Source organism: Gorilla gorilla, chromosome 16 (assembly GCF_029281585.2).
Source record: "Gorilla gorilla gorilla isolate KB3781 chromosome 16, NHGRI_mGorGor1-v2.1_pri, whole genome shotgun sequence".
In the NCBI taxonomy this organism is placed as follows: Eukaryota; Metazoa; Chordata; class Mammalia; order Primates; family Hominidae; genus Gorilla; species Gorilla gorilla.
In genome coordinates, this window is record NC_073240.2 from 36406420 (window position 1) to 36432862 (window position 26443).

General features: G+C 38.8%; 1 long non-coding RNA gene across 1 annotated transcript in view; it reads left to right on the forward strand.

The window, feature by feature from the left end:
- The window catches only part of LOC129527036 (uncharacterized), a 310937-nt gene that overhangs the window by 161097 nt on the left and 123397 nt on the right, over positions 1-26443 (forward strand). Inside the window, exon 2 of the long non-coding RNA XR_010130950.1 lies at positions 2664-2846. This is a non-coding gene — a long non-coding RNA (uncharacterized lncRNA). The remainder of the gene's footprint in view (positions 1-2663; positions 2847-26443) is intronic.

Sequence of the window (26443 nt, forward strand, 5' to 3'; positions counted from 1 at the left end):
AGCTTCCTTAAAGCTAATGCTGCAATGGTCACAGTTTGTGAATCATCTTGGAATACCATCCCTGCCTTAATTGATTTTTGCAAATACTATGAACAAAGAGAGGCACACCACTACTATATGCCCTGCATCTCCTAGCATAATAAACTTGTATCCTGAAATAAGTCTTAAAGAACCACATGTAGCTCAAACATTGCACTCTGAACATATTGAGCTCTTGTGCATCATTTGCCCAGTATGAATCAGAAGGAAGTTTAGTATAAGCTTCTGGACCAACTGACCTACCAGAAGGAAGATTAGAACATACTTTTCCTTTTTCTTGGAATTGGGAGGGTACATTTTGTAGCAACTTTCTGAAGGAGCAGAAAGTCCAATATCTATGAAATTGTCAAAATGATTAGCTAGTAATACAAAATAGTCATTACCATACTGTGCTTTCAGAGCAACATGCAATCATAAGGTATTTTTAAAAAACTCCAAATAAGCCACATAGAATTCTTGGTGGGCTAACTTCTCATCTACCCTCAATGACACCACCACCACCATACCATTTGTGGTACTTCGTGTTTTGTTTTGTTTTTAAGGGTTGGTTTAATTTCAGCTAGGGTAGACTTCATAGTCTCAAATCTCTTATGGAGCAAGATCTGAATTAGATCCTTCCATTGAGCCCTGTTACATTGCCTGCTCTTCACTGTACAGACCCAGTCTTGCAGATTTAGTAGAGATCATTACCAACCATAAATTTTATGTGCATTAAAGGTAGTTTTCCTCTCTTGTAATCATTATTAATATTTGATGGCCAAGGTATTATTCTTTATCGATAATTTTATACATCATAGTTAATTTAGAATGAAAAAAATCAGAACCGTAATGCAAAGTAGTGCAGCTCTACTTTAAAAAGTGACCTTGTCAAAGAGACGCATTTTTACTTCAATTAAATTCAAAGTCAGTCAGTCCCATAGGTAACGTTAGCAATTATAAGAATACTTTGCAAAAGTAGTTAAAAAACACTCAGAGAACTTTTATGTGTTGCTAGTTTTTAAAGCAAGAATGACTTTCTTCCAAAACTTCAATTCTTTATGAGATCATTTTGGAGTGTACTGTTACATAAAACATGAGGTCAGTAACTAAGGCTAATTAAATTTTAGTAGGAGCAAAAGTCACCAAAAGGTTTTTGCATTCATCCTACCAATTCTAAAACAGTGATACAATACACCATTAATAGCCTTAGAATTGCTAATTATTTCAACATGAATAGCGATATCAACGCTGTCAGTTTAATTTAATACACTCAGGAGAATTCCTGCAGAATGCATGATTTCTCTATTATTTCCTGGTTTTCACAACCATTAAAAGCTATAAATTCTCTTCTTCAGAAAGAGAGAGAGATTAGTAGTCTAGAGTCTTCTCACTTTTTTGAGAATGTTGAAGTTGTTATTTTTAAAAGAAATGGGAAGCAAAAACAGAATAGAAATTAAAGAATGAGAGTACCCCAGGCTTTATTCTGTGATCTAGTATGAGGTAAATGTTCATAACTCCAAAAGAATTAAAACACTCATGCCTTCTATTAGTTCCAGTGGAGTTCCCACTTAGGGGATAACCTTAGACTTGGGGTTGAAAGTGTCTTTTTTCTGGAGGGAAACTAAAATTAATGCCTGGAGGAGTGAAAGTTAAAAGAAGTCGATGAAATAAACAAGCAGGTTTTATTTACTAGAAACTTTAGTAAGTTAAAAGGAAGAAGTGAGTCACTCATTTCATAACGTACTTTATTTAGAAGATAATAGGAAGCAACTACAGCTTTTTTCATGGAAGAAAGGTGAGTTAAAATGGATTCTACAAAACATTAATTTGATAGTAGCAAACTAAAAACTACTGGACTCTGAGGGTTAGTCAAAACCTTCAAGATAAGCTAAGTTTCTATTGGATATGTTTCCTCTACAACATCCCTTATTGACCAATCTTGGTTTGCGTATCTCTAGTGAAACGTAGTACCTCATTTTCAGAATATTCTAATTGTTTGAAAATTTTCTTCACACCAAATACTGTCATCCTTGAATATTCACTTATTTGCTGATTTAGTGTCTCCGTAATGTGGTCTTTGACATGCTTTTAGGTGACAAACAGGAAGGTATCTTTTAATTTTAATGGTAATATATATTTCAACAGACATTCACAAATACACTAGTGAACCCAACTCATTATTTCACAGATGATGATTGCTAAGAATGAAGTTAAGTAGAAAAAAAATGAGTCCATGTGAAGCTCAGTTGAGAAAACTATTACATAAATGTTAAAATGTATGTGAATATGAATATGACTGAAGCCATGAAGGTGATTACATAAAAGGCCAAGCATGAAAAATAGTCCTATAGGTCTACACTGTGGGCACCAGAGCAGACACCATACTCCTGCCTAATGGCGGAAGAGCTGTGCTGTCATGAGATTAGTCAGGAAGGGTAGATGAATGGAGGCCAGGAGGAGAGGTAGAAGGCTGCTGTCATAAAGGAACAGGCATAGTGATGGCTTGCACTACAGTGGAGGCAGCAGAAATGTTGAGAAATAAGTCTATCAGTGAGGTGTCACAGAAAGACCACTGTCCTGCATGTCAGAGGACTTAGATGTTGGTCCAAACACTCTTCCAATTAAACCTCCCCTTATTCCTACAGGTCTCAGTTTGCTTCATCTCTGGAATGGAGATGGTTTCCTATGTGATCATGAAAATTTCTCCCAGCTCTGAAGACCTTTTATTTTGTAAGAATCATTGTGAAGGTATGGGCTTGGCAAATGAATGGAAAGATGAGCAATGGGAGAGGAAAGAATTGAAGAGGGCTGTGAGGTTTGAAGAATGGGTAAGTAGCATCATTCACAGAAATGAGAGGGACAAGGGGTCAGAATAATTGGGAATCAGTGGCGAAGAAAGACTGGTTTGGATCTGTTGCAATGGAGAGGCCAATGACATTTATTTGTGATGTCTAACAGGTCCGTGGACACAGGGAAAGGTGAGACTTTGTTTACTTGTCTGTAAAATAGGGATGAGGTGATACATAGAGATGTCGGGATCGCTTACTTAGAGATAGCTTGTGAAACCATGGAAATGACAAAAACTCAGTAAGGAAAGGGAGGATTAAAAAAATTGCAGTTAAGCGAGATAACATTTATTGTGAAGCTACTATGTGCTACGCACATTATCTATGTTATGTCATTTAAACCTCACGAAAATCTTGTGGACTATGTGTAATTCCCTCCATTTTATGTATTAGAAAAAAATGATGCTCAGCAAGGTCCCAGATTGCATAAGAATTAACATATCACTCAGATTTGAACCAGTCTCTCTGACTCCAAAATCTATATGGTGCTGTTCCAATGTGAAACATAGACAATGAGAAGGGATGAGGACACAGCATAGCAGTTCTCAGAGCGGGTGGAAGAAGAGCCCTTGAAACTTTGATAGTGCAAGGTCAGTTCAGCCAAAGCTGGACAGAGGGGAAGGAGGGGAAAATCATTTTCAATGTTGCAGAGAAGTCAAGGGGAATAAGAACTATAAAAAAAATTGAGTCGGTGGGGGGATCCAAGGAGGCAAATTATGCCACCTCAGAGGTTTCTATTGATTGGGGTGAACCTGAGAAGGAAGGGTGCAGATTATGAAAGTGGTAATTATAATACTAAATATATACCGAGCACTTACTATATGCCAGACACTTTTCTAAGCGACTTATATGTATTAACTTTCAATCCCAACAACCGGCTTATTGAATGGTCTAGGCTCAGTAGGGTTCAAGGCAGGAAACAATTTTATCCTCTGCTGATATAGCTTTTCAATCACATCCCATCATTTCTCCATGACTACCTCTGGACGATATATTGGACATATCTCCTAACTTGTTTTGATCCTTTTCAGGTACTGTATTAGAAACTAACATCCATACATTAATATAATGGACACCATGTTGTGGCAAGAAATGATGTTCTTTATATATTGACACAAAACGTTAAGGGGGAAAAAGAGCAGGAGAGTGAATACCATAAACTATATATAATAAAAGGGAGAGCGTATATATTCATATTTAATTACGTGTGCATTAAATATCACTTGGAATATCACCAAGGAAGTAATACAAATATTTGCTGATGGGAAGGAGTTGTTGGCTCGAATAACTGTAGAGGGAGGGAAACTTTTCACTGAATATCTTTTTAGTCTCCTTGACTTTTAATCTATGTGAATGTATTACTATTGATTTCAGTCAGCTATTGCTACAATAATGATGTACAACAACCATCCTCAAACTCAGGCAATAAGCTTTGTTTCTCATGCTCATGGGCAAGTGGTTCAGCTGAGTGGCTCTGCATCAGGCTGCAGTTGTTCAGTTGCCTGTAGTAGTTTGCAAGGGACTGAATGTGTCACCCCTCCCCCATTCATATGTTGAAAGCCTAACCTTCAATGTGGTGCTATTAAGAGGTGAGGCCTTTGGGAGGCAAGTAGGTCATGAAGGTGGCGCCTTCATGAATGAGTAAAGGGGACCCTAGAGAGCTCACCCTCTTTTGCCCATGTGAGGATACAATGAGAAGATGACAGTTTGCCACCTGGAAGAGGGCCTTGATTATAAGGGCACCCTGATCCCAGATTTCAATCCTCTAGAAAAGTGAGAAATAAATTTCCATTGTTTATAAACCACCCAGTCTAAGATATTTTGTTATTGCAGCCCAAACTGACTAAGATATAGCTCTACTCCATTTGTCTCATTATGAGGTCCCAGCTGGAGAGGCAGAGTTTCTGGGGCATGTTCTTCTCTTAGTGAAGTCAGGAATTCCCGGAGGGTGTCAGAAAACACTCATGCTTTCAACTGCAGGCCTGGGCTTGGAATGTTCACGTACTCACCTCCAACCCAATGCTTAAATAAGCAGGGCAGCATACTCCTCCAGAGTTAAAGGGGAGTGAGTCATTGCTGAACAATAGTCTACCCGCCTCTTTAGAAGATATTTTAAATCCACTTGAGCCTAAGATCAAAATTTTAATCTCTCATCCAATCTCAGATTTCTCCCTTCCCCACTGTGGCTCAGCAGTTCAGGCTTGACCCATATTTAGAAATTTATGGTAGGTGCCGGGTGTGGTGGTTCATGCCTGTAATCCCAGCACTTTGGGAAGCTGAAGTGGGCGGCTCACCTGAGGTCAGGACTTCAAGACCAGCCTGGCCAACATGGCAAAACCCTGTCTCTACTAAAAATACAAAAATTAACTGGTGTGGTGGTGCGCGCCTGTAGTCCCAGCTACTCAGGAAGCTGAGGCAGGAGAATCACTTGAACCAGGGAGGCGGGGGTTGCAATGGGCAGAGATTACAGCCACTGCACTCCAGCCTGGGCAACAGAGCAATACTCTGTCTAAAAAAAAAAAAAAAAGAAAGAAAAAAAAAGAAGTTTATAGTAGTGAAAGGGACTATGCTAAGTTTCTTTCCTTCTCTCCCTCCCTCCCTCCTTTCCTTCCCCCCTTGTTTTTATTCCTTCACTTTACCTACTTTCTAACTTTAAGATACTATTAAAATTTCACTTTTTAAAAGTTGGGTACAAGAAAGAGGTATAATGAGAAGGGAAAGAAATATTTCTTTTTTTTTTAAATGCTACTTTAAAAAAAATTTTACTTTAAGTTCTGGGATACATGTGCAGAACATGCAGGTTTGTTACATAGGTATACACATGCCATGGTGGTTTGCTTTACCTATCAACTCGTCGTCTAGGTTTTAAGCCCTGCATGCATTAGGTAATTGTCCTAATGCTATCCCTCCCCTTGCTCCCCATCCCCTGACAGGCCCCAGTGTGTGTTGTTCCCCTCCCTGTGTCCATGTGTTCTCATTGTTCAGCTCCCACTTATGAGTGACAACATGTGGTGTTTGGTTTTCTGTTCCTATGTTAGTTTGCTGAGGATGATGGCGTCCAGCTTCATCCATGTTCCTGCAAAGGACATGATCTCATTCTTTTTTATGGCTGCATAGTATTCCATGGTGTATATGTACCACATTTTCTTTTTCTCAGTCTATCATTGATGGTCTGGGTTGGTTCCATGTCTTTGCTATCATAAATAGTGCTGCAATAAACATACATGTGTCTTTATAGTAGAATGATTTATATTCCTTTGGGTATATACTCAGTAATGGGATTGCTGGATCAAATGGTATTTCTGATTCTAGATCCCTGAGGAATCACCACACTGTCCTCCACAATGGTGGAACCAATCTACATTCCCATCAACAGTGCAAAAGCATTTCTATTTCTTCACAGCCTCACCAGCATCTATTTTTCTTGACTTTTTAATAATCACCATTCTGACTGGTATGAGATGGTATCTCATTGTGGTTTTGATTTGCATTTCTCTAATGATCAGTGATGACCTCTTTTTCATATGTTTCTTGGCCGCATAAATGTTTTCTTCCAAGAAGTGTCTGTCCATATCCTTTGCCCACTTTTTGATGGGGTTGTTTTTTTCTTGTAAATTTGTTTAAGTTCCTTGTAGGTTCTGGATATTGGACCTTTGTCAGATGGGTAGATTGCAAAAATTTTCTCCCATTCAGTGGGTTGTCTGTTCACTCTGATGCTAGTTTCTTTTGCTGTGCAGAAGCTCTTTAGTTTAATTAGATACCAGTTGTCATTTTTGGCTTTTGTTGCAATTGCTTTTGGTGCTTTCGTCATGAAGTCTTTGCCCATGCCTATGTCCTGAATGGTATTGCCTAGGTTGTCTTCTAGGATATTTATGGTTTTGGGTTTTACATTTAAGTCTTTAATCCATTGTGAGTTAATTTTTGTATAAGGTATAAGGAAGGGGTCCAGTTTCAGTTTTCTGCATATGGCTAGCCAGTTTTCCCAACACCATTTATTAAATAGGGTATCTTTTCCCCATTGCTTGTTTCTGTCAGGTTTGTCAAAGATCAGATGGTTGTAGATGTGTGGTGTTATTTCTGAGGCCTCTGTTCTGTTCCATTGATCTATATGCCTGTTTTGGTACTAGTACCATGCTGTTTTGGTTACTGTAGGCTTATAGTATAGTTTGAAGTTAGGTAGTGCGATGCCTCCAGCCTTTTTCTTTTTGCTTAGGATAGTCTTGGCTATAAGTGCTCTTTTTTAGGTTCCATTTGAAATTTAAAGTAGTTTTTTCTAATTCTGTGAAGAATGTCAATGGCAGTTTGATGGGAATAGCATTGAATCTATAAATTACTTTGGGCAGTATGGCCATTTTCATGATACTGATTCTTCCTATTCATGAGGATGGAATGTTTTCCATTTCTTTGTGTCCTCTCTTATTTCCTTGAGCAGTGGTTTGTAGTTCTCCTTGAAGAGGTTGGGAAGAGCAAGTGCTAATGCCATTGGGGTCCTATGTGTGGCCCAGGGAAAGGTACTGGTTCTGTGTTTCATGAAAGACCTTGTGGGTTCTTTTCAGATTCATGGCAGAGACCTCATGCCACATCATGCCTTGTTACAGGTGATGCACCTCTGAATAACCACACCTGACTCCTGTTTCTGGTCTGCTTCTCCTGCCTTTACAGAGACTTTTAGTCTATTCCGTCTATTGGGTGGGAAGTTTTCAAATACTGAAGACCTGCTGCTGTATTCCACCTATGGGAAATAAGTACCCTTACCTGTTGTTGATCAAAGGGTGGCTTGTATCCATTGTGCTTCTTTTCACTGTGTTCATAGAGGGAACTCAAGCCACTCACTCATCATTAAACTTTTCTAGGTGAAAGTCAGGTACCAGTTTCAGCATTCCTAAGGTTTTATTGAATCATTTTCCCAATGTGGCATGATAGTAAGGAAGCACACCATCCCTTCAAATGCTCAGCTCTAACCATCCTTTTCCAAACAAATTCTCATCTCTCTTTCCTCAGTTTGTATCAAGCCTTTTATTGCACAGGTTGGAGATGGATAATGGATTAAGGGAGTGGATGATACCGAGAAGCATGGATTCCAGACACAGCTCTGCCACTAACTATATAAGTGACATGAATAAGAATCTAGTACACCATTCTTCTAAAGAAGAGGAAACTGAGGCTCATACACTTTTCATAATTTGTCCTCTTTAATCTGATAGTGGCAAAGCTCTGCCTTAGAATCTGTGTTTCCTGAACCCCATAGTACAATGTTTGTTTCTACTGAATCAAAGTAGCAAGTCTTTCCTTATGTTTAAACAATCCTGTTTTTGTGATTTAAGATCCTTTCTTCTTCTGGTTTTGGCAAAGACCAGATCAGGAGAACAGCTGGCTACCATTTTTTATTTGTGAACATTATAAATAAAAAGCCTTCCAAACCTTCCCCAAGAGTTAGAATTTCTTTGGAGTCTTGAGCCTCAGAGACTCATTTTAAGTCCATTCAAACTACAATGTATTTTGGTTCTGAAGATCTTCTTCTGAAAGACCCCAATAAAGATCTCTCCTTACAGCCCATTCTTCAATTAGTCCCTCTGTGGGGCTGGAGGGAGATCTGCGGAGCCAGTTGGACTTTGAACTTGTGATTCCTAAGGGAAGGTATATTTCAACCCTGATACTTAGATTCCAGGCTCTTTTCTCTGTTAGGAGTTGTATTATTGAAGTAAAATAACATTCTTAGCTCTGAGTGTGGAGTTCTTAAATGAGAACATACATCTTATTTTTTCTATTTTTGGAAATTTAACATTCATTAAGTTGTTAACCTTTGAAAACTTCTATCCTCCCACTTCCTTGTCTGTCAGCCTAAACCTCCCCTCCTCTCTGTCACAGCCTCTTTCCTTAGAAGGATATGTTCTGCTTCTTTAGAGCTTAATTTCTCATGCTTCTCAACATTCCCTACATTGCCCTTCCTATGCTTTCTTTGAGGGTTCCCGGATATGAATTCGCATACCCCACATTCACACGCCCAATTCAGATAAAACAACAAAGTCTATTGTCTTCTGAGAAAAATTCTAACTCTCTTCAGGTACTGTAGATGTCTCATTTCATATTCCTGCTTGAAAATATAAGAGGAGCCCTGAATCATGATCTTGCATTATGGCTCAGAGCAGGCCTTCTTAAAAGTACAATTCCTTCCCCAAAGGAAATGAGAGAGCTATTTAAAACAAGCAATCAATCCATTTAGAACTCTTCACAATCTGAAGAACATTTCTTATAGTTATGAATAGAAGGAAGAGAGGCAACGAATTTTTAAAAAATGGATTTGAAAGGAGACTTTTGGGCCCATCAGCATTCACTGAGTCCAAACATAGAAATTCAATTCAATTTATCACGTAGAGAAAAGATTAATCACTTGCAGGAATCTTGAAATTCGTATGTTGCCTTCAAAGTTGTTAAATGAGAACCATTTCTAATTACCACTATCTGCTCAGTGTTAAACTTTTCTACATAATTTGATTGTCTTGCTGCAGCATGAGTCATCTTAAGTTCCATTTTCTTTCAATCCCCCAAATCCAAGTCCAAAGATACCTACAACAATTTTTCAGAGGGTTCAAGTTAATCTCTTCTTCTCTTGAAAAACCAGCACTTTATAGGCCATAACTGTGTCACATGGGTGCCTAGTAGTGTAGTTATCTACTGCTTTCATCTTTTTTAAATGTTTTATAACCTATATATAAGAGTAAGTTTAATCTTCTATAAACGTTATTTAGGGAATGCCAATTCTATGTGCTTTCTACCTACTACATCTTCTAGCTATTTTGTAAGCCAAATCTAAATGCCCTGCAGGACTACATTTCTGTTGCTTGGTTTTGGTGTACCTTTTCTTTCTTTCTTTTTTTTTTACTACTCAACATTCGTTTCTCTGGGTGACATCATCTCAATTTGGGTACAGGGGAATCTGCTTGTTCTATTGCGTGATCTACTGGGACTGTCTACCAAGGTGTCTTGCCCTTGCTATAGCCTATGCTGAAGTCTATGATTCAGTCCTTTTCTCTGGAATTTGACAAGTGCAGAGTGACAGGAAGCCTGAAAGTGGCAACAAGAAAGAGGCAGAAACTCACTTATCCCTGAGGAGGTTGTCCATCTTTCCCTGCACTCTGGACTTCCAATTTTGCTTTGATTCATCCTTGTTGAGACTATTCCTTTAGATTTCTTACAATGTTGTCAGCTATTCACTATCCTTCAAATAAACTTTGTTTTCTGTTTAAATTAGAGTTGGCTTTTATTGATTACAATCAAAGGTGTCTGATGGCACTGGCCTCAAATATCCATAGGTGGTTTTCCCACCTATGGTCAAGACCAGGGTGGGCCCTTTTGTGGCTATAAATTTGCTCTTTAGTCTTCCTAAAATTTCTTCCTTCTTCTTTCTACTAAGTCTACCCTTTTCATCCTTTATGACATTTCTTTAAGCTTCAAACTTTTTCTTGAAAACTAACATGGTTTGACTTTCTCCATTAACATTCCTCCAGAATTTGTTTAGTATTTATTTGTTATTTGCCAGACCCCAAAGTTGCCTTTTCCTGCACAGAGAAGTTTGCTCAGTTTTGCATCAGGATAAGCTGCCAAATGTTCAGCCAATTAAAAATTGAGCCACAATGCATCTACTCTTGACTTTTTGGTAAAATAAACCAAAGAAAACTTACTGATTAGACCAATCGTGAATCATTGTTATAAATGTAAATTATTCACAGGAAAATCATTACCAACGTTTCTCCCATCAAAAAGCAGGACATAAAGTGTAGCAGAGACAGGGGTGAATCTAAGCAGATGTTTAGTGCACAGAGTTTATTTTTTGATCTATAACAGCAGAATAAAGCTAGCAAATGATCTTAGTATCTCAGTGACTTAACACAACAAAGGTTATTTGTTACTGATGCTCCATGTCTAATGTGAGTTAGCAAAGATTTTCTGTACATCATAACCTGTCAAAGACCCAAGTTGGTGGAGGTATCCTGTTGATTAACAGTACTTCGGCTTACATTTTGTTGCAAAGTAAATAATATGGCCACACTATCATTAAATTGGGCAGGGAAATGAAATCCCTCCATGTGCATGGAAAAGGCATACTATACATATTTGATGAATACTACTAATGAGGGACTACCCTAGATGCCTTACCCCTTATTCATAGTCTTTTCTCCTCATCATGCTCAGCATTCTTCACCTTAGAACTGCTCACCTCATTCCAGGCATTTTTTTCTAGGTCTCAGAGTTGATGTAACTAAGCTATTACTTAATCATCACCAAGATATTAACTGAAAATGATAACACATTGAATGGACAGAGCCTCTATAGTTTACACAGCATTCCTCTATAAATGATCTCCTTTGACCTTCACAACCATCCAGGAACACGGGTGGGGCAGAGTGTATTAATTCCATTTTATATAGATGACTAAACTGGAGCAGAAGGAAACAATGTGCCTGACCCAAATTCACACTGATAGAGCTGGGAATAAAACAACGTATCTTTCCACACTAAACCTGTTGCTGTGTTTCTGTGTGTATTTTGCCACACTGCACTTACACAGTTAACAAAGAAGACATGTGGCCGCTATTCATTTTATTGTCTTATAAAAGTGGAAGCAAAGAAGATAGAAATTCCCTCCAGAACTAAAGAAATGAAGCTGTAATGATAACCAGGACAGCCCCTCTAGCATATTATGACTAGTGGAGGGAGGTCTTGTCCCTGTCCTTGTACATATCACAGGGGTGGCTGCCTGCTTTTCCACCTCCTTCCATGAGTAGTCTGAGTAGGGGTACACCGGTGTATGAGTGTGAGTCTCATTGTTAATTGACTAAATATATGAGAGAGGGCCATGTAGGTGAGAACTGTTTTAAAGGAAAGCAAGTAATTACTCTGATGTTACTAGAAAAATGAGTGGCTAAACTAACTCCTGTGCCTGGTAACAGTTTCTACCTTTTACATCCAAAGAATGGCAAGGCATACATTTTTAACAACTACTTTTCAGGTTAGAAATCTGACTGAATGTAGGTCAGTTTAATTCTGGAGTCACTAGGAGATAGTTTGTTGTAAAAAATTATGGTAATTCTCTGTCCTGGAATTTCCTGTTTCAGACAGGTGTCAGTGTATCTCAATTTCTGAATTTGAACATGGAGTCTCTGTCACCAGGGGAAAGGGAAACAGTGTGTCTGTGGCCCAGGACTTGGTTGCTTTATGTCATTCACTTTCCTTGTCAACCTCTCAAAGGTATGAATTGTATGAACACATTGTGGATAGTACAGAAACTTCAAGGTGACAGGGAAAGAACAGTTGCTGTATAATTGAAAATTTCACTAAAAAAGCCTATAAGACAGATAAAAATGTGAAATTGTCTAGCAACATTTGCCCCTGAATATCAATCACTGTCAATCACTAATAAACTTTTCCAATAACTCAGGCTCATTTTGATTATTTTCCTGGGAGGGGCTGTGGGTCTCTCAGGCATGCAGCACACCTGCAGGCAGGCCTCTTCTGGTGTTTGCCTACAGGAAAGTCATTAAAAGGCAGTGCAATGTAGGGCAGCTCCCCCAGCAGCAGCAATTAACCTTCAGGAACCTGGCAGACATAGGTGTATTTTAGAACTGCAGAAACCATTAACCTTCTCATTATTTAAAGGAGTGAATAGTAGGAGAAAAAACTAAGATCTTCTCTATCTCTCGCTTCACTTCTTCATCTCTCCCCTGTGCCATTCCCTCCTGTTTCGTTCATCCTATGGCTGTCTTTGAGATGTGGGGACTGCCCTACTCACACTGCAAACACTGTTGGGGGATGGTGGCAGTTGTAACTTGCTGCCACCTTAATGCCATGGGAGGGGACTGGCACGTGGTTAAGAGAGGTCTTTTCTGCTCTGGTTCCACCCTGAGGAGTCCAGTCTAGGAGGACTTGGTGCTGGTCCTAACGCCTCCTGGCCTGGTTCCATGTGGTGGCAGGTGCCACCGATGCTTGTTACACATACAGTGCCCCTGTGGGTGCCTTATGAGTGCTCATCCATCTCCTTGCCATCCTTGTCTCCCCGGCTCTCTGGAAAAGAAGGAAGCCCGCCCTCTCTGCAGGGGAGAGCAAACAGCAAGTTGGCTCATCCGTCATTGTTTATGTCATGTCCAAGTTGTGGGTGAATGTTCAGAGACTGACACAGCCTTGGTCAGAACTGACATAACAATAGTTCTTTTCCCTGTTAGCTAGGAATTTCTGATTGGGAACAAAATAATATCTACATCATTAAAAATGTTAACACTCCAGAAATAGCATCATATTTTAAATATCTGTTCTTCTGATGTCTATTAGCTGAGATAACTTACATTTGAATCTTAATGTACAAAAAAGTATCTTTGGGGCTTAATTTCACTTTCAATTAATGATGTTTTCTTCTAGAAAAGCAGTAGTGAACATAAAAACACGGGGCAATTGTTCTTGAATCTCTTTTACCAAATTCCATTGAGGTATATCATTTAAGATGGAGAGAAAAAATCCAAAATGGTTTAAAAAACTAGGTGCTGTTATTGTAGTTATAAAATAATCCCTAGGTTGTTAGGCAACAATATGAAAATCAAAACTGGCAACATGTTTGTGACTGTCACAAGAAGACACCTATGAAATTATTCTAAGGAGACAAGTGATTCAGGATGTGATGTGGGTTCTGGCAAAGGGAAGAGATGCCAGGATTGCCCCAGCCTCTGAGGAAGCCTCTTTAATTTAAATGTGCATGCTGCGATGCAGCTGTGCTGATGAATGCATATTTATTGGACCTGGATAGGAGGCAAATGCGTAACTAATTAAACTATCCTGGCATCAACCACTCTGGCCAAAAACCCCTTTTTAAAAAGCGTCACTGTTTAAAATGCATTCTGAAAGCAAAAAGTTACCACTCAGAACTGGTTTGCAAATAACATCTCTGAAGGAATGCGATGGTAATTTTACTTAGTTTAGAAAAATAATGTTTAGAAGTGCGTTTAATTTAGAGGTGACTTTATGAAAGTTTTTGCCCTCTAGCTGAGACTATTTTCTTATTTTAAGAGATAAAAAGGACAAACTGTCTAGAAAAATTATAGAATGGCATGTTAGAGCTCGTCTAGTCCACTTGTTCCATTTGCAGCTATGGCAATGGAGCACAGAGAAATGCCTAGGATATGAACGAAGTAAGCTTCTCTGTTTCCCAACTTTCATTGCATTATACTAGCCAAAGAAGAACTTTATAATGCTGATCTTTAAAAAAAAATACAACTGTTTAACAAAAAAGTTCTTGAAATTTGTTTCTTTACAAAATCTGGACAAGCTGTAAGTGGCGCTGGCCAAAAACGACACAAATGGATGAGGATGGACAGCAGTGGGATGCTGGAGCCTTGTTATTGCCTATACTTTGCAACATGCTAAATGGTTCAACCTAGGCATTTATTTCATCTGTACTACTCACACTTTGGATTTTTCATTATCTAATGATGAAGTAGGCATTTATATATCGAGGTTGAGGAGGAAATTCAAGTTTTGGGGGTTTCTGAGGCAGAACAATAAATAACTCTTCTCTTTCATGCCCAGATTCCGAAGTAATCAAGAAATACATCAGCAGTGAGCTAATGGAGTCCTGAAAGATCATCTTTACTACTGATAAAATGCAAACAATATATTCCCGAGTACTTTATTTGAATGGGCTGGCGGAGCTGACTCCCAGGACCCGGTGGGCTTAGTCATTAGCCACAAGCAACTGTGACTTGTGGTGAATGGGCCTATGGAAGGCCGGCCTGCTCCCTAGAAGTAAGAGGAGAGGCAGAGTCCCATCAAATTTTCTAATGTGAAAAGTAACTTCATTTGCTCCTTATGCCTTCACCCCTGCTGGTGAAATGAAAGGCTCTGTAGGCTGAGGAAACTATCTGCCTCTGGGTAAGGGTGGAAAGAGGAAGCATTAAGACTCTAATTAGAGAAGTGATACATGGTGAAAAAAAGAATTAACATCCAGATTCTGATATTCAAATAAAGATTTTTGCAGTCTTGACAAATAAACTTGAACTAGGTGAGAAGAAGAGAGTGAGAAAGAGAGCGAAAGAATTTTCCTTTGTTAGCATGGCAAGAGCCAATCCTTGCACATTCATTTACCCACAAATATTTATTGCATGCCAGCTATGCATTAGAGACTGTTGTAGGCACTGGGAATATAGCAGTAAGTAAAATCTACTGGTAAAATTCTGCCTTTGCTGAATTCATATTCTAGTTGAGATGGTTGAGATCCAGTGGGCCTACCGTGCTGTCTGCTGTGGTGAAGTAAACCAAAGCAGCAGTTAAGTGCGGGACACCTGTGTCAAGTCAACATTAAGGGTCAAGGTGAATCAGGGGTCACCTCCAGGCCACAGTCAAGTGGGAATGAGCCATACATTAACTCATCAATGAGCCATACACCAGCTACTGACTTCAGACCTAAATGCCTTCAGAGAAAGTAGCAACCAGGTGAGAAGGAGACATGACAGCAGAGATCAGAGAAGCTAGAGTCACTGTCAGGTCTGAGGGCTCCTTCCATCCCCTGCCACAAAGACCTGATAAGCCCCTGCCTCCAACATACACCCAAATATCATTTTGATAAGAGAAGGGAAAAGGTATCAAAATCTGCAAGTGGCTAAATTTCCAAAAGAGAATACTTAAGACAATCCTGATGGAGAGTGAATTATCAGTGAGCTAAATGTTTAAACTAAAATATTTTTATTTGGATTAAGTTTAATTCCTTTTCCATGATATCTACTGGTATGAAGGTCATGAGGACAGATAAAACTTCTACAAAAAATAAAAACTGCATCTTCTCTGCCAGAGTGGGGTGTGGCATGTGCTGTTATGTAAATGATGTCACAGCTGTAGAATGAATGTTTGTGTCTCCCTAAAACTCATATGTTAAGACCTAACCCCCAGTGTGGTGGCATCAGGAGGTGAGGCCTTTAGGAGGTTATTAGATCATGAGGGTGGAACCCTCATGAATGGGATTAGTTACCTTATAAGAAGAGACACTAGAGAGCATGCTTCCTTTTCTGCTCTCTGCCATGTGAGGCCACAAGGAGAAAATGGCCACCTGCAAATCAGAAAGAATATCTTTTTTTTTTTTTTTTTTTTTAGACAGAATCCCACTCTGTCGCCCAGGCTGGAGTGCAGTGGTGCCATCTGGGCTCACTGCAAGCTCCACCTCCCAGGTTCACGCCATTCTCCTGCCTCAGCCTCCCGAGCAGCTGGGACTACAGGCGCCCACCACTACACCCGGCTAATTTTTTGTATTTTTAGTAGAGATGGGGTTTCACCGTGTTAGCCGGGATGGTCTTGATTTCCTGACCTTGTGATCTACCCGCCTTGGCCTCCCAAAGTGCTGGGATTACAGGCGTGAGCCACTGCACCCGGCCCAGAAAGAGTATCTTTAACAAGAACTTAGCTATGCCAGCATCCTGATTACAGACTTCCAGAACTGTGAGAAATAAATGTCTGTTGTTTAAGTCACCCCATCTATGGTATTTTGTTATGGCCATGCAAACAGATTAGGACAGTCATATAATCATAACTTATTTGAATGACTCACTGCTAACTTTCATTCCCAGATATGTTTTGAGATAAAAGAGAGCCATTTTCCTTCCTCTCTCTGAAGTTGGTTCTTAGTAAACTCTATCTACCAGAGAGGGGTGAATTGTCAATGATTCACTGTGTATACTCACAATGTATACTCTATCCTAAGGGCACCAGGAACGGTAGTATAGTCGTGGCGTCAGGAAATAGGACTACACATTGTTTAAGGTAATGAAATTTGGGCTTCTTTCTAGGGAAGTGAAGAAGCCACTCAATGGAGGAGAAATGAAGTTTCTCAGTTTGTACTGGGGCTGGACCCAGGACTGCCATACATTTATGTTTATTTGGTCCAATTGGCCTCTTTAATATTCTTATGATGTCTTCACCTCTTTCCCTTCCTATTCTGAGTCAACAGCCAATTTTATCACTCAAACTGCTTTTCCCTTCCTATTCTGACTGAGTCCACAGCCAATTTTATCGCTCAAACTGCTTTTCCAAATGTCAGCAAAGACCTTCAAATCTCGAGTCCATTGGCCCCTTCCAACAACTCATCTATCACCTTCACATTGCATTCTTGTTTATGGGGCTCACTGCTGAGACTCTGTTTCTTCCAGACTCTGAGAATGCAATGCTGGCTCTTCCTATCTTTTTAAAAATTCCCTATTGGTCTCTGTTATGGGCTGAATTGTGTTGCCCCCACAAAATCATATATTGAAGTCCTAACCCACAGTACTTCAGAATGTGATTACATTTGGAGATCAGGTCTTTAAAGAGGAATTCAATTAAAATGAGGTTATCAGAGTGGGCCCTAATGCAATATTGCTGGTGTCATTATAAGAAGGGGAAATTAGGGCATAGACATGTAGAGAAGGAAGACCACATGAAGACACAGGGAGAAGACAGCCATCTACATGCCAAGGACAGAGGCCTCAGAAGAAACTGTCTCTGCTGACACCTTGATCTCTGACTTGCAGCCTCTAGAACTGTGAGAAATAGATTTTTATTATAATCTACCCAGTCTGCGGTACTTCATTATGGCAATCCTAACAAACCAACACAGACTCCTTTATTTCACCTTCTCTGCTTATTCCCTAAATGTGGACATTTCCCAACCTCAGTCTTCATGCTTAGCTTTGCTAGTCTCATGTACCTTCGTATGTCCAATTATCATCTCCATTAAACCAGTCTTCAAATTTAACAGGTTGAACCATATGAAATGGCCATCTTTGTAGGTTAAAAGTGGTTGACTCTTGGCAGTTTCATATGGTTCAACCTAATATGCCTCTACTCTAAACATTCTTTGATGCTCTATACGTGCATGTCCCTCTGCCTTTTACAAATATCCTTAAGATTACACCATTGGTTTCTTCCAAATATCACATCCAAAATAGAACTCACCAACTTCTTAAGAATACTCTAGGCTTAAAGCATCAGCTGTACTTTGGGTCATCCTTTTCTCTCACTGTCTTATACCCTGGTCGCCACTTGTGTGCTGTTGCCTGCCTTCCACATCCACTTCCATAGTACAAGCCCTTTTGGGGAAACTGCTGGGGAGCCTCCTAGTACTTTTAATTTAAATGTGGTTTCTGAACCTGCAGCATTCCCACTGCCTTTAAGCTTGTTGGAAATAAAGACTCAGTCCCCACCTGGACTTACTTATTCAATCAGAACATGAGTTTCTAAAAAGATCCCCAGGTGATTCTAGTACACATTAAAGTTTAAGAACTGCCTTAGAATATGATGGTGGCCACAGGAATTTTAACTTTCCAGAAAGATCATGTCAATGTATTTTCTCATTGGCAGCAGGAGAGTATAAGAAAACCCAAATCACCATAATTTCACCAGTACAGAGTAACACCCGTGATTTTTAAATGCTGCATTTTTGATAGGTGAAAAATTATATTTTGATAATGTTGATATTTATTCCTCTTTAATGACTGGTAAAGGTCTATATTCATATTTGTCCATGAACTCTCTGTTCATAGCTTTTGGTAGTAGTTGTTTTTCTAATTGAATTATTTGGGACTTTTCTGAATTTTATGATTATACTTACCTTTGTTATTGCAATGTGGACAACTCTCAGGACGTTGCGTTAGTTAACCTGCTGAATGTGAACCGAAGATTCTCAATATTCCTGACAGTCATGTCTTTACACTATGCATAGTTTGAGGAGTAAATTGTTTTCTTCCCAGGTGGTTATAGCTGGCTATGCAAGTCACAAATCTTTGCTTAATTCATGAGCCCAATTTGAGGAAATTAATGGATAATGATGATTTTACAGTGAGTGCTGTAGTGTTTGCTCTACAGTAGAAACACGGGATGATTCTGAACTGAGTTGCAGAGCAGAAAATACAATAAAGCATGGCACCATTCAGCAGCCTCCTCTCTAAACCTAGTAGCTGTAACACGCGCGTGCGCGCGCACACACACACGAAGAGTGCTTCTGGGGAGCCAAGATAGATACTGACACACTGATCACTAAAAAACTCATGCTCCTTCTTATCATTCAGAATGATTAGTCTGCTGGTTGTGGCGATCTGGGCAACCTGGGAGGTGGCTTGACAAGGTTACTTAGGTCAGAGCAGGATAACAAGCAGCAGAAGAAAGAGCTATACACTATTTGAAAATAAATAAACAGCCCTGATCATGCTGCTAAAGCCAGCAGCTTCACTTTGCGGTTGAGTAAGCTGTACCTGTCTTCCTTGTTTCTCTTTGTTTATGAGGATTTCTAAGTCCCTGCTGGTTGGTGGTGTAATTTGCTTAGCCAGACAAGCAGGTACTGTACACAATAAGTTCTTCTAAATAAAAGGGGTGATTAATCAAGGAAAATCAAACTGTGAGCCCTAGTACCACTCCTTCCTGGCTGGTCCCAGACTCCCAGCTTGTTTATTTAGTGTCACCCATAGTCTGTCATGGCTGACCTAAAACTATCAGGAACAGCCACAATGGCAGCCAAGCATAAACAAAAACCTGAACCGAAGGTGCAGAGGGACTGCCATTCCACAGATAAGATCTATTGCTGTAATAGCCCTTGATTATGAAGACCAAAGGAGAAAAAACACCAAATATACAGACACTTTTCTGTTTATTTATACATGAAGAAGGAGGGGGAAGCAAATCATTTACAAAGAGGAGGGGAAAAACAGGAATAAGGTTTCATTACATGTCAGTGTTTCTCAGTTTATAAAACAAGATTCTGTGATAGCAGGGGGTTGCTTCTGGTCTCCTTTGTTTGTGTATTGACATTTTGCAATGCTTTAAAAAAAAGATCACATGCTGGGGCCAGAGATAGCAGAGAAAAAGAGGAATTGAGCCGGGAAAACCTACTAGACTGTTACCTGGAAAAAGCATGCTTTTTTTCTTCCATATAACTATTCCAACAGAGCACTAGGTTAGGTCAAAAATGAGTAGGCTGTTAGGTGATCTTTCGCATCAAATGATGTGTTATGAGATTATGCTTTTCAGGGGAACAGGATCCCTTCTTATTGCAGATGTGCGTGATGCATTTTTAACATGCAAGGAGCAGTTTTTGGCGAAATCATCACTTCTCTGTTGGCCATGATATTCTTTCTGTGGTTATACCTTCTGACGTTTTTCATCAGATTATTTAATTTTATAAAGTTTAGGAGTTACTTGGAAAGAAAGTTAGCTGGAGATGTCTAGTGCCAGAATGTGACGAATGTAGGCACCAGCTTCAGAGCCAATCTGGTCACTGCCTCAAGATAGAACGTGAAAAGATTACTTTTGCCCTTAAAGAGGCCCACACGTTCTGGGAAGCAATGGAAATGGATCTCTTCATTGTTGTTTGTAGGTGCTGTGCTGCTGTTGTTCATGTCGAAGGGGTCAAATTTATCCATTTAATGGAGAAGTGTGCTTGTCCTACTAGCATTCCAATTTATAAGATGTGTAAGAGGAAGGGCAAGATGCTTCCAGTAGGATATTGGTATTGAGGAATACTGCTTTATTGTTCTCTATTGGTCAATTACTGGGACAAATGGCTGCAAGAAGTTCTCTCCAATCTATTTTTTGCAGCCCATGCAGCATTACATTTCACTCCAAAGAGTAAAGCTCTAATGCTTTATCACATTCCAGTGCTCGAAAGGGAAATTGCTAGTAAGGTACTCAACACTAAATGCATCCATTTTGGTATACTGACATTGCCTGGGACTACAGATAAATTTCAACAAATCACACGCCTACTCTAAGGAATTGGGATCTCATTCTCTGAGGCAGTCTTGGAGATAGAAGGCTCTGACTAGAGAAGGCACAAAATGAGTATTGGCATTATCAAGACACTGTACTGAAAAGGTGCAATGTTCTAGCAGCTACTGGAAAAATCCCAACAGCGTTCACTTGCATCATTGGCTGAAAATTCATTTTCTTTCTTCTCTTGAATATTTTGTGGTACAGAAAATTTTGGGGAAAGGCTGGCGTTAGAACTAACACAAGGGACACAAATAGGTCGCACAAATGTCATGGCTACTGGGACTCAGCTGAGTGGTTAGCACTAAACTAATATCAAAATTTGTATGGATACTTCAGTTCGTTTTCCACAAGCTGTTCTAAGTTCCTATTTCTACTTTAGCAGTCTTCTAGTGATTACAGATTCAAAGCCCCAAAAATGTTTCCAAAGTAAAATACTATTTTTTTCTGTGCCTACTTGAAGCCCAGTGTGGCATTCTCTTTCTTTGGATTCCTCCCAGTGCTTTAAAATGTGGCTCCCACTTTTCCCTGGAGGTATTATTTATGCATGGCGAATATCTGTGAGGGGATGCTTCTGTATACACAGATTATTCATTGCATTCATGCCATTTTTTGATAAAATATGATGCACAGAATCAAGTTATTTATTATCACGTGCATTGGTGATGTTCTATCCAAATTTTCCTTGTCTGAAAAAACTTTATTCTCATATAATTTTTAAGTTGAGATATAATTCACAGACCATAAAATTCCCCCTTTAGAAGTGTACAGTTCAGTTGTTTTTAGGATATTCACACAGGTATGTAACCATTATCACTACCGAATTCTAAAACATATTCATTATCTCTCTAAAAAATGCTATACCCATTAACAGTCAATCCCTATTGTCCCCTCTTCCCAGCCCCTGGCAAACACTAGTCTATTTTCTGTCTCTATGGATTTGCCTATTCTGGACAATTCATGTAAATGGAATCATAGTAAATGTGGCCTTTTGTGTCCAGCTTCTTTCGTTTAACATAACATTTTAAAGGTTCATCCATGCTGCAGCATGTATCAGTATTTCATTCCTTTTATGGCTAAATAATATTCCATTGTATGGGTATATCACACTGGGTTTATTCATTCATCAGTTGATGGACATTTGGGTTTTTCCCACTTTTCGGCTACTGTGAATAATACTGCTATGAACATTCATGTACAAGTTTTTGTTTGAATGCCAGTTATCAATTCTCTTGGGTATGTACCTTGAAGTTTAATTACACCTAGAAGTATAATCATGTGGTAACTCTATGTTTAACTTTTTGAGGAGCTTTCACGCTGCATTACACAGCAGCTAAAATACATGTTTTTATAACTTGTTAATTAGTAATTCATATTCAACATGTTTTCTTATAACTTAAAGTGTTATATACTAAATATTCTTTTATTAAAGCTACATTTTCCATATGGGATGATGAAGTTGAATTTAGTTTAGCTTATGTGCCCATGCTTATATTCATTCAACTTTTTCTTATTCAAAATTTTTACCATGCTGTTGCAGTTAGTATCAAAGCTAAACTCAAAATATAATTACACTGGTAATTGATAAGTAGAATTAGAAATGACAGTCAACATTATAAATTGTGTATTAATAACTATTAGTAAGAAAATTACTTTAAAAACATTTATTCTCATTCTTTTTGCTTCGTTTTGTAATTTTTTATTTAAATAATACTGTTTTTTGAAATCAAATGTCAGTTTTGAAAAGATTACCTGAGCCCATATTCCTGCTGTGAAATGTTCTATTTCATTTAAACATATTTATAAAAATCAAATACATCTTAATCTACAGTAGAGACAGAGCCTTTAGAACAAAACAGAATACATCATAATTAAAAGCAAGCAATTATTAACTTTGGCAGTAGAATAGTAAATTAATCACTTTGCTAATTGTTTTCTAGGCTATTAAGAAATGATTAGCTAATTGATTGATTATTTCAAGTGTTAGATTGAACTATGTTGCTGGGACCAGTAAAAATTTGTAGGCTAAATATCTCTTACAACATCTGATAATATCCAAAAATTTTTTCAGGAATAAGTACAAATACTGGGAAAAAAAAACCTTACTATTTGTGTTTCTAGAAAAGGAGAAATTACTCTTTATTCTGAGTCTTGATTGTATAGTCATGTTATTTTTAATAAATTAAGAATGGGCTGAGGGCACATTTAAGAATTGGCTGGATTGTGTGCTAAACTTAGGAAACTGGCTCCCTGCTATCCCTATATTTTGGTTCCATTTACCCAGCTCCTCAAATTTATAGTTAGTTTTGTTGCTCTGTTCCTGTATGCTGTTTAGTGATGAGAATGAGGTTAAAAACCCACAAGAAATTGAATGGAGAAAAAAATCCTCTGGGAGAGAATACCAAGTCCATTTTAGAAAATCTGAACTTTCAAAAACATCAGTAACAGAACATTTCTAAAGGTAAATAATATTAGACAGGAAGCAAACAAGCACCATTATGGTCAGTGGTCAGATTAGAGACATAGTCTCTAGTAAGGACTTTGTGGCACCAGGGAAACCAACACAGACTCTGTTAAGATGTTGCAATTGTTATGCATTTACCAGAGTGTCGCAGATAAAAGATGTACTAGAGTGTTTGAGACCACATACCCTCCTTAGATAGAGAGTTACTTGCAGGTCTAAAACGCTTGATTGTTATATGAAAGGCTGATGCGCTTTTAGAGAGTTGCAGATCAATTTGCCTGTAGCAAATTAGCGGTATAGACCTACATAGCAAGCTTAGGACAGGTAACAAAGCCTTTTTGGGAAGAGCTTGCACATTTTTTATGTACAAATAATTAACAGTTTATTCTAACTTTAAAAAGGTATTCAGGCTGGGTGTGGTGGCTCACGCCTGTAATCCCAGCACTCTGGGAGGCTGAGGCGGGCGGATCACGAGGTCAGGAGATCAAGACCATCCTGGCTAACACGGTGAAACCCCGTCTCTACTAAAAATACAAAAAAATTAGCCAGACGCGGTGGCAGGCGCCTGTAGTTCCAGCTACTTGGGAGGCTGAGACAGGAGAATGGTGAACCTGGGAGGCAGAGATTACAGTGAACCGAGATCGCGCCACTGCGCTCCAGCCTGGGCAATACAGCGAGACTCCATCTCAAAAAAAAAAAAAAAGGGTATTCATTTTTCTGTTTGTCTGCTGTTGAGATTTGTAATAATAATGTCATCATTATTCTTATTTCAGAGATGAACTCTGTAAACAGCTGCATTAGAATATTCCTTGTTTTTGCTGTCATAGTAGCAGGTAACAGAACACAACTCTAATAAGCTTAAGTAGGCAAGGGGAATTCATTATAAGAATAAAGGGATGTCTAATAGGAACCCAGTAATATGAAGAAACTTGGGCTTAGAAAGGAGTTGAAACCAGGAAAGCTACTTTTTTCTCTCTCTCTGAAAACTGATTTTTTTTCCCCTGCACGACAAAGGGAAATTTCCTTTCCATATTTCTAAGCCTACATCTCACAGATCCAGACACCCCAAAAAGGACTACCTTTCAGTTCAAAATCCAATTTCCAAGAGAAGGGACTTTGTTTGTTTGAGATTGAGGCAGGTGCACACTCTTGGTCTAATCAACTATGGCCAAGAGTATGGGTTTATAAATACAGTGGCTGCTGCTATGTCCACCACCACAGATGGGGTGGCATTAGATGTAGGGCACCTGGCAATGTAACGTAGTATGTTGTATGTGAGGTGGACAGAAGTTGATATTAGCTAGAACTAATTTCATGTAAATCACATAGAAGGAGAATGTGAGCAGAAAACTATTTTTCCTACTCCCAAACAACAGTAGCAATATTGTACTACTGTCCCAGGAAACACTGTATATGGTTACTATAAAAAGAAAACAAATCTTGACTTATGTGTATTTATTTTTCTTCAAAGAACAAATCAAAGGATGCATTCTTAAGGGAAAGCATGGTAGATATTGTTTACCAATCTTTTGAATACATAGTTCAACCAGGGGAAAATCAATTGCTTTTTAGCTGTCTTTATTAAAGTCTTGTGAGGTCTTCAACAAAGAGCTGTCAGTTCAAGAAATTTCAGAGCCAAGCAACTATTTATTCAAGGGCAATGTATAAAAGTGCAATTGAACACAGCAATTGGGAGGTTGTTGGAGTGACTGCTAAAATACTTACATGTACAATGTTGTCTTTTTCTCACACCCTTGAGGAATAAAACTCATATAGACTTTGTTCTTAACATAGATGTTTTAGAAGTATTCAGTGTTCTATAAATACCTAAATAAAAAGCCTTAATCTGTTTTATAGATAAGTTCTGCTTTAGGATTTTTATATTTATGAAAAACAGAAGAGAAGTTCTAGTTTTTTCTCTCTTAGTCCATTTTCTCCTTTTTGTTATATGTATGTGTTTAGCAGTATGGTAAGAGGTGATTGTTGCTAATCAGACAGTATTTTTTACTATAGCAGGGAGAGGTTTCAAAGGAGGGAGAAAGCGATCACTTTAATTTAGTGAGCAGAAAATCAGGAAATGTCTTAATGAAGGAGTGTACATTTAAATTGTAAGGAGAAGAAGTTACGGAGTATAAAAATATTATGATCAAAGTCACTAAGCCAGGAAGGAGTGGTGGAAAAAAGTTAGCTAATAGTATATGTCAGAAATACTGCTAAGAGATATACAAATATTTTAAATTGGTGGTATAGTGAGTATTTAGACTGAAATGTGGACTATAGAAAATAGAGTACAGGCTGTTGTAGCTTTGGATAGAGAGGTGGGATCACAGAATTGGCATTGAAACCATGCAAAGTGGGCTTAATAATCAATGGGAAAAATCATAATTGTTCGGTGACTTTAAACTTCTTTCTTTCTTTCTTTCTTTCTTTTTTGAGACGGAGTCTTGCTCTGTCGCCCAGGCTGGAGTGCAGTGGCGCGATCTCGGCTCACTACAAGCTCCGCCTCCCGGGTTCACGCCATTCTCCTGCCTCAGCCTCCCGAGTAGCTGGGACTACAGGCGCCCGCCACCATGCCCGGCTAATTTTTTGTATTTTTAGTAGAGACGGGGTTTCACCGTGTTAGCCAGGATGGTCTCGATCTCCTGACCTCTGATCCGCCCGCCTCGGCCTCCCAGAGTGCTGGGATTACAGGCGTGTGCCACTGCGCCCGGCCCGGTGACTTTAAATTCTTTTGTCAGAAGGGTAAAAACTGTCTTACTGTCAATTATAAATATATAAGTAAATGAAAAAAATAATTTAGTATACATGAGAAACATTAAGAATTAAAGTACAGCTGACCCTTGAACAACATAGGTTTGATCTGCGTGAGTCCACTTACATGTGGATTTTTTCCTACCTCTGCCAGGCCTGAGACAGCAAAACCAGTCCTTCCTCTTCCTTCTCCTCCTCAGCATATATATTATATATCTTTCTTACAATTTTCTTAATAACATTTTTTCTCTAGCTTACTTTATTGTAAGAATATAGTATATAATTATATATAACATACAAAATATGTGTTAGTTGACTGTTTATATTATCCATTAGGCTTCTAGTCAGCAGTAGGCTATTAGCAATTAAGTTTAGGGGGAGTCAAAAGTTATATGGGAATTTTAGGGGGTTAGCACTTCTAATCCACAAATGTTCAAGGGTCAACTGCACAACTTTTTTTTTTTTTTTTTGGTAAAAACTTACAATAGTAGTTCTAACAGTGTTTGTTGTATAATTTACATGGGGAAGTGAGCATTTTTTCTATGCATTGGCATATTGTCATACTGCTTTCTAAGTTTTAATCAGCTTCCGACAT